At 35.3% G+C, this 12,911-nt stretch overlaps 1 protein-coding gene across 3 annotated transcripts in view; it reads left to right on the plus strand.

The window, feature by feature from the left end:
- Positions 1–12,911, plus strand: part of cubn (cubilin (intrinsic factor-cobalamin receptor)) — a 226,603-nt gene that overhangs the window by 80,824 nt on the left and 132,868 nt on the right. The window contains exon 67 of one of the 3 annotated variants that reach the window (XM_052596760.1): positions 7,664–7,681. The exons of the other annotated variants lie outside the window; for them this stretch is intronic. The gene's annotated coding sequence lies outside the window, so the exon portion shown is untranslated. Of the gene's footprint in view, positions 1–7,663; positions 7,682–12,911 lie in introns of those variants that run through there. 3 annotated transcript variants of the gene reach the window in all.

Genomic DNA, 12,911 nt, shown 5'->3' on the forward strand with positions numbered 1-12,911 from the left:
CCATGCCTGATCATAAAGAGGTTGCATATTTTGATGAGAAACAGACTGAATCTTAAATACAGGGTTAAAGAACAAAACTCTATATTTTGTAATGAATAAGAAGTCTCAATTGAAATATGACTTATCATGTACACACACACACACACACACACACACAGAGAGAGAGAGAGAGAGAGAGTTGTATGGGACCCATGGGTGTCATTACTTGGAGAGAAAGAGAGAAAGAGGGTCTCTAGGACAAAATTCAATACAAATTGATAAAAATGCTGAGGGAATACATTGTGTATCATTTATCTAGAAGTGCTAGTAAAAAGAATTGGACAATTGTAGGCCTGCAGACCGGAGGAGGAGAGGCGAAATCAATCTGTATTGTTTATTTCTGAGCGCTGTTATAGCTACAGGACATTCATAATACTGGCATGTTGTGCTACTTATTGGGGATCACAAACAAGATTGGAGCCAGTATTTCAGTTGAGGTTCACCGAGCTCTAAATCCATCTTCAGATTCTTCCTTATGTCTTGTCTTGAGAGTATCATACGGATAATGTACTGTAAAACCACATTATATTCAGCTGTAAAAAAAACAAAAACAAACTATTTTGTCATTTTCTCACACTCTTGTAATTTTGTGATTACTATCTGAATTTGCACTCCATTTCCATTATACTGAAAGCTTGAAGAAAGAAAGTCAGTGAATGACTGAACTTCATTTTTTTGGGTACACTGTCCCTTTAATAAAAGATAATCAGTGGCAGACTGCATAAATAAGTAGGTCTGTGTGCATTATAATAAGATAAATGGGCTGCAATCAGAGGGTTTTTTTTGGGGGGGGGGGGGGGGGGGGTCTGGTGAGTGAGAAAGTGGAAGGAGAGAAAAAGAGTGGAGGAAGTGTACTGCTCTTACTGGATCAATGCATGTGTGTGAATATCAGATACACACACATTTGAGCATATCAAGGTCAAAGAGAGAGAAAACTATGAGAGTGAGAAGGTTCGAGGAACGTTAAGTAGGTCCCTCATGCAGCAGATATAATGACTGCTGTCACCGACACAAACACCTCCACTATATATAGCTGAACACAGAGATACTCTCATGCTCACCAAGGCTGTACTTTTATGATCCAAAATACAGTAATATTGTGAAATATTTTTCTATTTGAAAATATTGTGAAATGTAATTTATTCCTGTGATCAATGCAGAATTTTCAGCATCATTACTCTCAGCATCACATGATCCTTCAGAAATCATTCCAGTATTCTGATTTGCTGCTCAAGAAACATTTCCGATTATTATCAGTGTTGAAACAGTTGTGTTGCCTAATACTTTTTGCGGAACCATGATAAGATTTTTCCCAGGATTCACTGATGAAAAGCAAGATCAATAGAACAGTATTTATTTGAAATAGAAATCTTCTTCACACTAAACAAATGTGGTGTAGATGTAAATGTAAATGTAAATGTGGTTTTGCTCAGAAATTCACAAACAAGAAATAACGAAATGAATAAAATTACGAATTTAATGAAATATTGAAGTAGGTTTTTTTAATGTAAAAAATACTCTAATATTATGTACAATCATGTTTTAAAATGTAAGATGGTAAATGTTTTTAAAGTCACTTTTGATCTAATAATATGAAATAATTAAATAAATGTTTATAAAACATATTTATAAATAATAAAAAATATGAAAGACTGACCCAAACTTTGAACACTACAGACTACAATTTATTATTTAAAATGTTTCAAGTGAATTTAGGCACCACAACATCATTATAAAAAATGAATATTCATTATTCACTTTGAGATTTGCTAAGGATTACATATGTCATTATACATATTTAATATGTTATTAAATTACATTTAATAATTTTTAAAGATTACATTTGGAAGAGCTTTAGACCATGTTAACACCAATGTAAATGTAAATGCAGCTTGCACAATTAAATATCCAATATTTAAATGAAATCAAATCATAAATAAAAATATTAAATAATACAAATAATTAAATCACTAAATGTAAAAAGAAATCCCGAATAACTTCTGAAAAAATAAAGTTTTCTTAGTTTTTTTGACACTTCCTTGGCATATGAAAGTGCAAATCAACATTTAATTTCTCAACTTTTAGGGGCATACTAGCATTTACATTTATTTATTTAGCAGACACTTTTATCCAAAACAACTTACAAATGAAGAACACGGACGGCCTCAAACTTAATAGACAGAGACTAAAAGCCACAAAACTCCAGTTGTGACCAATTTTGGGTCTTCAAACAATGAAGTGAGCAGTGAGGAGAATTCCAGATTAAACTCTATCCTTCATCTGCAGGGTTTGATTTCCAGACTAGCGAGTGTCTCTGGTGGTGTGTATGAATACCAAACAAGCCAGTGGCTGTGATGGCAGATGACCCTGTCTGAGCTAGATGGACTCTGAGATCTTAAAGCTCTGTTTGGAAAACAGTTTGGGCTGCTGACACTGTTGTCCCTGACAAAGCTCCAAGGAGGATAATTAAAACCCAACACGGAACCATCTCTGACAGCCCAAAATCCTCCCGGACTTTGACGGATCCACAGTGAAAAAACCAATATGTCCAATTACCTTTCCCTGCCCCACCCCCCACATCCCTCACTCAAACACAGACAGAGAGAGAGAGAGAGAGAGAATGCATCTCAATCCTCATGCTTAAACTATTCTATTTAAATGATTGTTATTATAAAACATTAGAGTTTATGTATAGATTAGAGCTGCGCCATGTCCATTAAATCTTTGATATGATTGGTGATTGTTATGATCACACCAGAGCATTCAGAACTGTGTTTGATTCAAAGAGAGCAAATGTCATGTACTGTATACGTATGAAACAGCTTCAGAAACAGCCTGTTTCTGCCATTGGATTCAAATTATTAAATAAATTGTGAATTTTTTTCTCGCAATACAGAATTTTCTTCGCAATTCTGAGAAAAAAAGAAGTAGACTAAACTCACAATTCCAAGTTTAATTCTCCCAATTCTGATAATATCTCACAATTCTTTTCTTGGTTTCTGGCATGGAATAAAAAAAAATAAAAAAAGGTAATTTAGATTTTTTAATCTCACAATTCTTTTTTTTTTCCTCACAATTGAGAGCTTATATTTCACAATTCAATTGTATTTTTAGAATTGCGAGTTTTATTTCACAGTTCTGAGCTTAAATCTCAACAATTCCGACTTTATATCATAATTGCAAAAAAAAAGTATGCATTGTATGATAAAAAAGTCACAATTAACTTTTTGTTATTATTTTTTTATCCCATGCAGAAATACGTTACTTAATACTTTTCAACACCATTATTGTTACAAAATTCAACTTCAGTAGGGAAAAAAAGTTTAGTTTAGATATAAAAATGTCTACAGTAGCAATCAAATTTGAGTAAATCGTCCTTTATAAATTACTTGATGCTTTAAGTAAAGATTGTTTCACCAGTAGGTGACAACAAGTGACTGTTAAATTTGTACATTTTTGTAATTTTTGAATCATGCATTCAAAAGATTCGGTACAAAAACATTGATTCATACAGTAATGAAACAAATGAAGTCATTGCATTATTCACTCAATTAAATTTTTTTTTTCCAAATTAATTAAATATTTTTAAATAGACTGCGGAATTAACCTAGCTAACAGGGAACGTTCTCAGAATGTTCTGGCAACTTATTAAACAAACGTTTTTGCCAATAACATAATATTCCAATAAAGTTATCTGCTCATTAACAATAACAACACTGGTGATATTGCTTAAATGCTTAGTAAATAATAAACAAATAATAATAAAATAAATCAAAATCTAGTTAAGATTTGCAAACACTACTGTGTTTATGATCAAAAAACAAAATTGATTATTAAATCTAACATCACATTCGATCATGTTTAATTTGAAATGAATCAAACCTCTTGTCAGTAAGTTGAAATATTTAGATATTTATGACTAAGTGGCCAACATTAAAGGTCCCGTTTTTGGGGCTTTTTTGAAACTTTGATTTCTTTTTACAGTGTGCAATATAACATGTGTTCATGTTTCACGTGTAAAAAAGTATATTTCACACAATTCACTTATCTGTATACCGCTGTTTTCACTGTCATAAAAACGTGCTGATGACTTCCTTGTTCTATAAAGCCCCTCCTTTAGAAATACGTAACGAGTTCTGGTTGGGCCAGCGGTTCCTGTGTTTTGATTCTACACCAGCTGAGCGCGCGCTGCCCTCCTGGAAGCGTTATTGGGCTAGTTTTGAGAAGCATGTGGGCAGGATTAGTTTTGAAAACCTGGCAATCCTGATCTGAACCATAGACAGTAAAAGAACGAACATGCTGGAGAGTTACTTCTAATCACAGGAGCATTTTTACTGATGAGATGCGCATGAAAATCGCATTTGATTTTTTGCACAGCCCTACCATCTAGTTAACAAAGCTAACGAGTGTTGCCCTTTGTGTAATAAGTTACAGTAACTTAAACGCACCAACTTAAATAATAAAATACTCTTACCGGTTGTGGTCCATAAACAACGCCTTCTCCAGACAAAGAGGGAACTGCTCCACCAAAATGTGCTGCACATAGTTTTACATGTGGATTATAATTTTCAGGAACCGAGTTAAACATAAATTGTAACCATTGATATCTAAGTACAGCGTCCCTGGGAAGCCCAAACAAAGGTGATTTCGACGACATGGCGACAAACGCAACTCTTCCTCTTCTCCGTCAGAGCGCAACAATACCACGCCCCCTTTTTTGTGTATTCATGTGGGTGGAGGTTTGTCAAAAAAATTTTCTAGTGACGTCATTAATGAAGGAAGTAGAGGGATGTAGTCCAAACTGGTCGTTCATTGTTGGTCGAATTCTGTTGAATAAAATATCTCACTTGGCATTGAACTTTGAGCTTTAGTATTTTACAGATATTATTTATATTCTAACAACAACATTACACACTAACTGAAGTTTGAAACATGGGATCATGAAGAACAGGACCTTTAAATATTGCTAGTCAGTTTACTCATAAACAAAAACTAATTAGGCAAATGTCTTTATTTGGGGGGAAATTATCAAGTATAACATCAGCAAATTTTCTGTTGTTCCTAATTCTACAAATATCTTGCACGTTTTTTTTTTTTTGGATTATATTATATGTAAAAACATTTTTGTCCATGTTTGTTTCTATTCCACACAGTTTCCTTTAAATGCAGTGCAAAATCCATGCAGGAAAAGTGTGCAGATTCCACAAGTCTCCTAATGGCTTGGAAATAGAAAAAAGGTAACCAGTGAGGTTATCAGTTACAGGTTTTCAATAAGCAAACTGGAAAAGGGCTTTTTTTTTTCAAAATCAATAAGAGATTGTTAGATTTTTTGCAATGACGTTATAAGAAGCAAATTTTGGTTTTGTTTGCGCAATAATTAATGGGAAAATAATGTGCACACCTATGTTGGATAAGTCCCTAAAATCCTTAAATGTCTTTATTAGACACTTTCACACCAAAGTGTCTCATAAAGTGTGCACAAATCACACTAATGGCAATTATCAGGATGGGTGGCTGAGAAGGCACACAAATGCAGAAAAAAGTCACAGCAATTGGAAATACTGTAACACTTCGAAGCAAGTTGAATTTCAACTCATCTCTTGCAATTTTGAGAAACAAGTCAGAATTGTGAGATATAAACTTAGAATTCTTATATATATATATATATATATATATATATAATTGTTATTTTTCTTTTCATGGCAGAGCTGCCTTCCATAGGTTCTCAAGAAACACACAGACAGAGAGAGAGAGTATGTGTAATACTCAGTGAGAAGCCATGACAAATGTGCTTTTTCCATCACTCATCCTAACAGAGCACAGCAGACTTCTTTACACTCCGACAACAAATAGAGATATTAGGGATATTGGAACAGACAAGCCCCTTTAAGCTACATGGCACAATTTGCTCTGAGTTAATAGTCTCCTCTCTGGGAGATTTGATAAGCATGGAGAGCCGTGTATCACATCCCCATCCAAATAGTTCCACAGCACTGTCACAACTGATAACATCAAGGTAGGGAAGAGAGGGCCAGTGTGTGTTAATGTGTGTGTGTGTCGTCCTGATCTCTGCCACCACAGACAATCAGTTGTTTACGAAGCATCAGATGGCTTCATGTTCTCCAAATGCATGCATTGCTTGTGACAGCGCTGTCAGTGATACAATAGGGAATTCTGGTAAATTAGCACGTTGCATATCCGGATTTTAGGTTTTAATTGTAAGTGATTTTTAAAATGAAGAATTTAAAATGAATTATATAAAGTACTTCTAGAGTTGCGTGATTCTTTCACGATTCTGAAACATGTCAACTAATCAAAATAAATCAAACTAATGGGGAACATCTCACCCAATGCCCAACAGAATTTTTAAAGCACACGTGTGTTGCGGACAGACAGACAGGTGTATGAATGCGTCTAGACTCAAAACACAGATCACAGGCCCGCAGACATCGATGTCCTGGTGGCTTTCTCGTTCCATGACTCGTCGCTTTGAGACAAGACATGTCAAATCACAGTCTCACCATCACAAGTGCTTGTAGCGTATGTCCATCACAGTGGATGTGGGGTCAAACAGGAAACGAGCTGGCACCACCGACTAAAAACCAGTGCACAAGGCAGTCTTGGGAATAAAGTGAACTTTGGACAGGCTAGACAAGCCAATCAGGGGCCACACGACCCTAATGGGCTCCTGTTCCCACAGTCGCCATGACAACACAGAGCCTGACACATTTACAATGACATGATGCTTCAGTTCGGTCTTTTCTGACAGAAAGGAAGTGACAGAGAGGAAGAGACTCGTTGTTCCGTCTCTCTTGCTTATCAGGGGAGCTAGTTGCAGCAGTGTCGTGTTTAACACAACTAAATCACCCAATCGAGCCAATCATCAAAGTCTAAAATATTCTGGAGCAAGAGGAAATTACATCATGTCAACATAAGAATGTGCACAGATCCACTGTCAAGTTCATCTTGAGCTGTGGCCAAATCAAAGGCAGACGACAGGGAAAAACACTTGTGAGCGCCTTCCCAAAGCATGCACAACCCCTGCTGTAATATTAAAAAAAATATTAGAAAAAATTCTATTTTGTTAGGATATTCAGTGTTTGCTGGTTAGAAGCAGCGCTCCCCACTCTTTAGTGACTCTTTAGTGCCATGGGAAAAGCCATGGGAAGATTTTGAATGTGAGTTTACAGTCTGTAATGTAATGTAGGCCTAATAGAAGAAAAATCGCAAGGAACATATTTATGTTGAGTTGTCCTACCTGGCTGCATGTGTAGGCTAAATATCATAAAACGCGAAGACAGTTTCAAAACAAATGATTTGGTTCTTTTAAGTGAATCAGTATACAGTAAATGACTCAACTATTCAAGAACAAATGACTCATATGAGCCAAGTCTTTTTAGTGAATCAACACACAGCGCAGCCAAATAACTCAATATATGACTCTAATAAACTGGTTCTTTTGACTGAATTAAAAACATACAACACGAACAGTGTAGTTCAATTCGCGAAATGACTGACATTTGTATGCCGATTCTAGCCTATTTAATGTATCAAAAACATAAAGCATGAACAGTGTAATCTGATTTTGAAACAAATGACTCTTATTAACCGATTATATATATATATATATATATATATATTCTGTAGCTGGAATCCCGCAACATTAATTATTCAAAATTTGTTTTTGTTATTATTTATTAAAAAATCAAACATATTATACAAACATCATGACATAAGCTAAAGAAATGTCTCAGAGGTATATTCAAAGAAAAAAGAAAAATTACAGAAAAAATGGTCTTAATTGTCTAGTTCATAGACTATTGCTCTCGAGTTTTTACCATTAAAAGCAAAAAATGTAATGTCAATTTTAAATTATTCAAGAATTTTTATTCAATTATATTATTATTTAATTTTTATTCAATAACTACATAAATATGATACCAAACAAGTTTAGTAGCTAAAAAAAAAAAAAAAAAAAAAAGCATAAGTACAGTACTACATTATCAGCTTCCAAAAATTGGAGACCGGTTTTGAAAAGGATTTCTTTAATGAACTGAATCGATCAGACCTTTTATTGAATTGAACAACATCTGACTCATTGAACTGAACATTATGGACACCATGTAATAACACATATTTTTGTGTCAGTAATGTAGACCTACTGTTAGAGAATATTCAAGCTCTACTGTACGTCCAACTCACCTTCAGTAAAATAAAGACACATAAACAGAGTAGAGTAACATAAACAGATGTAAGAGAGTTAAGAACATAGACAGAAAAGGACATGAAGAGCGAGCGTTTGAGGGCAAATAACACCACCATCACCACGGTCCTCCTCCATTCTTCACTTATCCATGGAAAGATTGAAGTAAAGTCACTGGCCACTGAAGAAGATAAATCAATTGTGGCACTTCTGGATGAAACGTTTTGCATTTAATTAGCGTGAGACGCGCTGAAGAATGTTGAATTATCTGAAGACACCACAGCGTAGAGCAGCAGTCAGGTTGTCTGTTAAGATGCTCCGTGTTCACTTATCAGGATGCACTGTCCATTTATTCTGTGTGTTCACTTAATTTCGTTCAATGGCCTCTTGTAAGGCGCCGGACATCTGATAGCTAATTATTTGGCAGCTAGCCGAAGCTGCCGGATCTCAGCAAAAGCCTTGATTCTGCTAACAAAATCCACTTTACATCCTAAATGTCTGATAGTGTAGCTGAACCAGTTCAGCAGTTCTGATTAGCATAGGCCTGTCAGTCTGGTAGACAAGGCAATGAGTTAGACAATGAGAAATCTCTTACCTTGTTGTGGGTAGATCGAAAACATCTCTCAAAACCACCCTGGAACAATATTTGGCATAGAGGATGGATCATTACATGACCCCTCCGGCCTGCGAACAGGGAACAGTATTGACTTTGCGAGTCCCAATGGCTGCTTGCTCTTCTTTGCTGTATAAGAACTATAGAGTTGGATAATAGGGGATCTGAAGCTTCCTGTAAAGGAGGTTTATTGATCGCGACAGCGGTCAGACCCCTATTTGTCCAGCTGGTATTAAACGCTCCCACCTCTCTATATTTAAAGGTTGATAAAAAATACATGGACTGTGGCAGTAATGGTTTATATAACAGAACTCAGACGATTAGGCCATCCTTTTAATGTGTGTGTACACAGAACGTCAGTGTATTTCCCTTCAGACGTATCCTTTGCCCTGTTCATAAAGACAGATGTGGTAGGACAGCAATAGGTGGAAATGATTTGGGAACGATTGAGGAAGTGACTCACTGTTCACTACTTACTGGTGCAACCAAAAGAATGGCTACATCTGAATTACTTCCTATTTCCTCATATGTGACTTTTTGAAGAATCAGTAGTTTCAGTATGGCACTTGCTCTTTGTGAAATTTACTAACAATTTCTGAGCGTGAATTTTTCTAAGTAAATTCTATACCATTTTTAGTGTACATTACTCCACTAATACAGTTCAATTATTGTGTATAAGAAGGAGTGATTGGAATGTACACTCATTGTATGTAAACTCATTCCTGAAGTGCATTATGGGATTAAATGAGTGCACTTGATAATTTCCACTATGGTTTCAAACAGCACTTCAAATGGCTGGCCCCTCAAAGTGCAGTACAGGCAACCAGATCAGACCAGATTTTGCGGTTTTGTATGAATTTGCATAATTGGATTCATAAAGAAACGTATGATTTTTAGAAGCAGCGAAGTTCAAAGGTCCACAACAGATCATACGAAAACATACACATTAGATTTAATGAATTCATATAATTATTCACAAGTTGGCCAAAATGTACATTAAAGCATGTTGCAAAAAGGGGGCGATTCAATGAATGAATCAGTGATCAGTGAATCATCTTTTAAGTGAAGCAAAACATAAGTCACTGATGAAAACCTCCACCCCTTTTGATCTGGGTGATGACTCTGCTCAGCTAAAACCTTTCAAATGAACAATAAAATCTGATAACAGTATGATTCGCTATATATCACTATATATTACTTGTCTTCTTAATCAACCATACATGTATGGCATGGACTACACACATTTAGCATTTTTGACACTTTCACGTGAGTCTGTATGGAGAAGTGCATGTTTTTTTTAAGCTAAGGCTCTCAGCCAGGTCAATAGGAAACAAATTGTGTTTATCTTGCCCTGTGAGAGCTCTCTCTATCTCTCTCTGTGATTTAATCTGAACTGTAGATGCAAACACACACACTTATTTGGGATAGCTTTCATGTCTTTAGCTCTTTCTTGGTCTCTTGCTGTGTATCTCACTCTCTCTCTCTCTGTCTCATGAGCAGAACTGCATTGAGGGGGTCAATTGCTCTAAAGCCAATTTGTTAGCAGTGGATGCCTGACTGTGCTGCCCCTCACTACATCACAGCTGTTGACACAGACCACACACACTAGTCTGAAAGTCACGTATATTGTACACACTCACGAAGCCTGAAATTCACAAGCTCCCAGTCATGAAACAGTCCTGATACCTGCTTACTTTACAACACAAAGAATGAACAAAATGATACAATATTACCTTATGTTCAAATGGATATTTTTTTGGGCTGTCAAGTGCCCAAATGTACAACAAATATTTTTTGTTTTACTGCACAAATGCAAAATAATAACGGCATAAGAACAAAGAAAGCAAGAAAGAAAGAAAGCTGAATTCCCCAAAATATCAATCTTCATCTGATTTCACGTTGACAGTTTCACCTGAAGTTTGACTTATAAAATAAAGACTAAATACTTCAACTATAAAAAAGTGTACAAGATTTATTGTGTAAGATCTAAATTTATTATCTCTCATTTATTTTAAAATTACTATCTTTCTACAATCTTTTGTAGAATTAATTTGAAAATACACACTATCTATGAACTGGAAAAAAGAATGTTGAATATTCCGTCCATTCAGACGGTTTTCAGTTACAGAAACTGCATTAAGTCTGTTTGCTATCATGATCAGGGTTATTGTATTTAACAATCCAAAACTAATAAAAAACACTTTTGTTACTAGAAATAAAATGTTAACTGAAAAAAACAAAATAATAATAAAATAAAAAAGATTTTATTGTAGCTAAGGTTGCCAAAAAATCTTATTTTCATTTAGTTTAACTTAACAAAAATTATTTAATAAATAAATAAATAAATAAATAAATAAATAAATAAAATAAAAGGCTTAGTAATCAAAATGGCAAAACACAAAAAAACTTTAAAATGAAAATAAATCAATAAATAAATAAACTATTCTAAAGATGGCCACACTTAAATTTAAGGCAGCTGAAACACTTACTTTTCAAAGTTGAAACAACATTTATTTTTTAAAAAATAGCGCCAATCTCTAGATACGTTTCAGGTTCCTCCTTTAATGTAAATGTGATTTTTCACCCCTTTTTAAAGTCAGCCAGTTGGAAATAATAATTTAATTCAGTCATTCATAAAGTACAGCACATGCACCTCTCATGATTTGAGTAATCATTCATCATTACAGTATGATGTCAGGGGTGTTGCCCTCTTCAGTTTCCCAGTGGGACATCTGCTCTCAGGTGAAGAAGCAACGGTTCTTGAGACGAAGACAAACTCAAAGTGTAATTTCTGTGATTCTGTTGCATATTACTATTAATAGAGCAGCAGACTTGAGACAGGACACAGACAGATTAGGGGCTCAGAGCCAGTGGGCATGATGGGTAATGAATCTAGTACAGCACTCAGTGTTCATTGTTTGTTTGCGTGAATGACGGTCTCCACTGAGAAGCTTGTGTATTTTTCATGTGTCATATGCTGCGGGGATCAATGGGAGGACTAAATACGCTTTGGCACGCGCACGTACGCACGCTTTATAATCGACAAATGTTTTTCGTTGCATCACTTGACACGATCTTTGCTTTCACTGTTGTGATTTTTATATAAAAACGTGTATATTAAGTCCCAGACAGACACGAACCAACAGGAGGTTATCTTTGTCTTCCTCTTTTTGCTTCTCTTTGTCTTCGTCTATCGTCAGTGCTTCTCCAGGCCTCTGGGCCACAGTGATGAATAAAGATGGCTCATATAAGTTTCTATCACCATGGAAACGCAGCACTCCCCGGGATTTAAGAGAAAGAAGCTGACGCTCAAATCTGTGAGGAATGTTCCGGCACGCTCCAGAGGAGCGCGGTACAGCTATGCCCCTCTCTCTCGCGACGCGACACTGAAAAACACACTTGTGCAACGCTGCCATGCCGCCCAGACGAAGTGCGCGTGTGCTCTGGAGTCTTCTGAGGCGATAGAGGGACGCTGGTTTTTAGAAGAAGATGGAACTGATTTTTTTTTATTCTCTGGATAATTGTGAAAGAACCGGAAAGGCTGGGAATTCTAGTTTTCCACTTGAATGGAATATTATATATGTTATATATATATATATATATATATATATATATATATATATATATATATATATATATATATATATATATATATATATTTTATTTTGGTATATTACAAAATAAAATGTGCGATAATTTTAAAGTCTTTAAACTGGTAGTGATTAGTGGACTGTAACAGGAATACATTGAGTGTCTCTAGTCACTTAGAAATGCATGTGATTATCAATATCATTAATCAGAGGTTTCTGTCTTTCCTGTATGTGTGTGTGTGTGTGTGTATTATCTGGTTGATTAGCTACTTGCACTTCTAATCAAGTTATCAAGACTCTATAATGCTCCTCATTCATTGCTGAATTTAGCATTTGTAATCAATATGTATATGAGAGCGAAAAGAAAAAGTAGGGAATTTTGTGCACGCACACATTTGTGACAAAGAGGAAAAAAAGACAGAATGTGCACAGGTGAACAGAAAAAAAAAACTGTCATGAAATGTCT

The sequence above is a fragment of the Carassius gibelio genome, chromosome B24 (assembly GCF_023724105.1).
Source record: "Carassius gibelio isolate Cgi1373 ecotype wild population from Czech Republic chromosome B24, carGib1.2-hapl.c, whole genome shotgun sequence".
Taxonomy (NCBI): Eukaryota; Metazoa; Chordata; class Actinopteri; order Cypriniformes; family Cyprinidae; genus Carassius; species Carassius gibelio.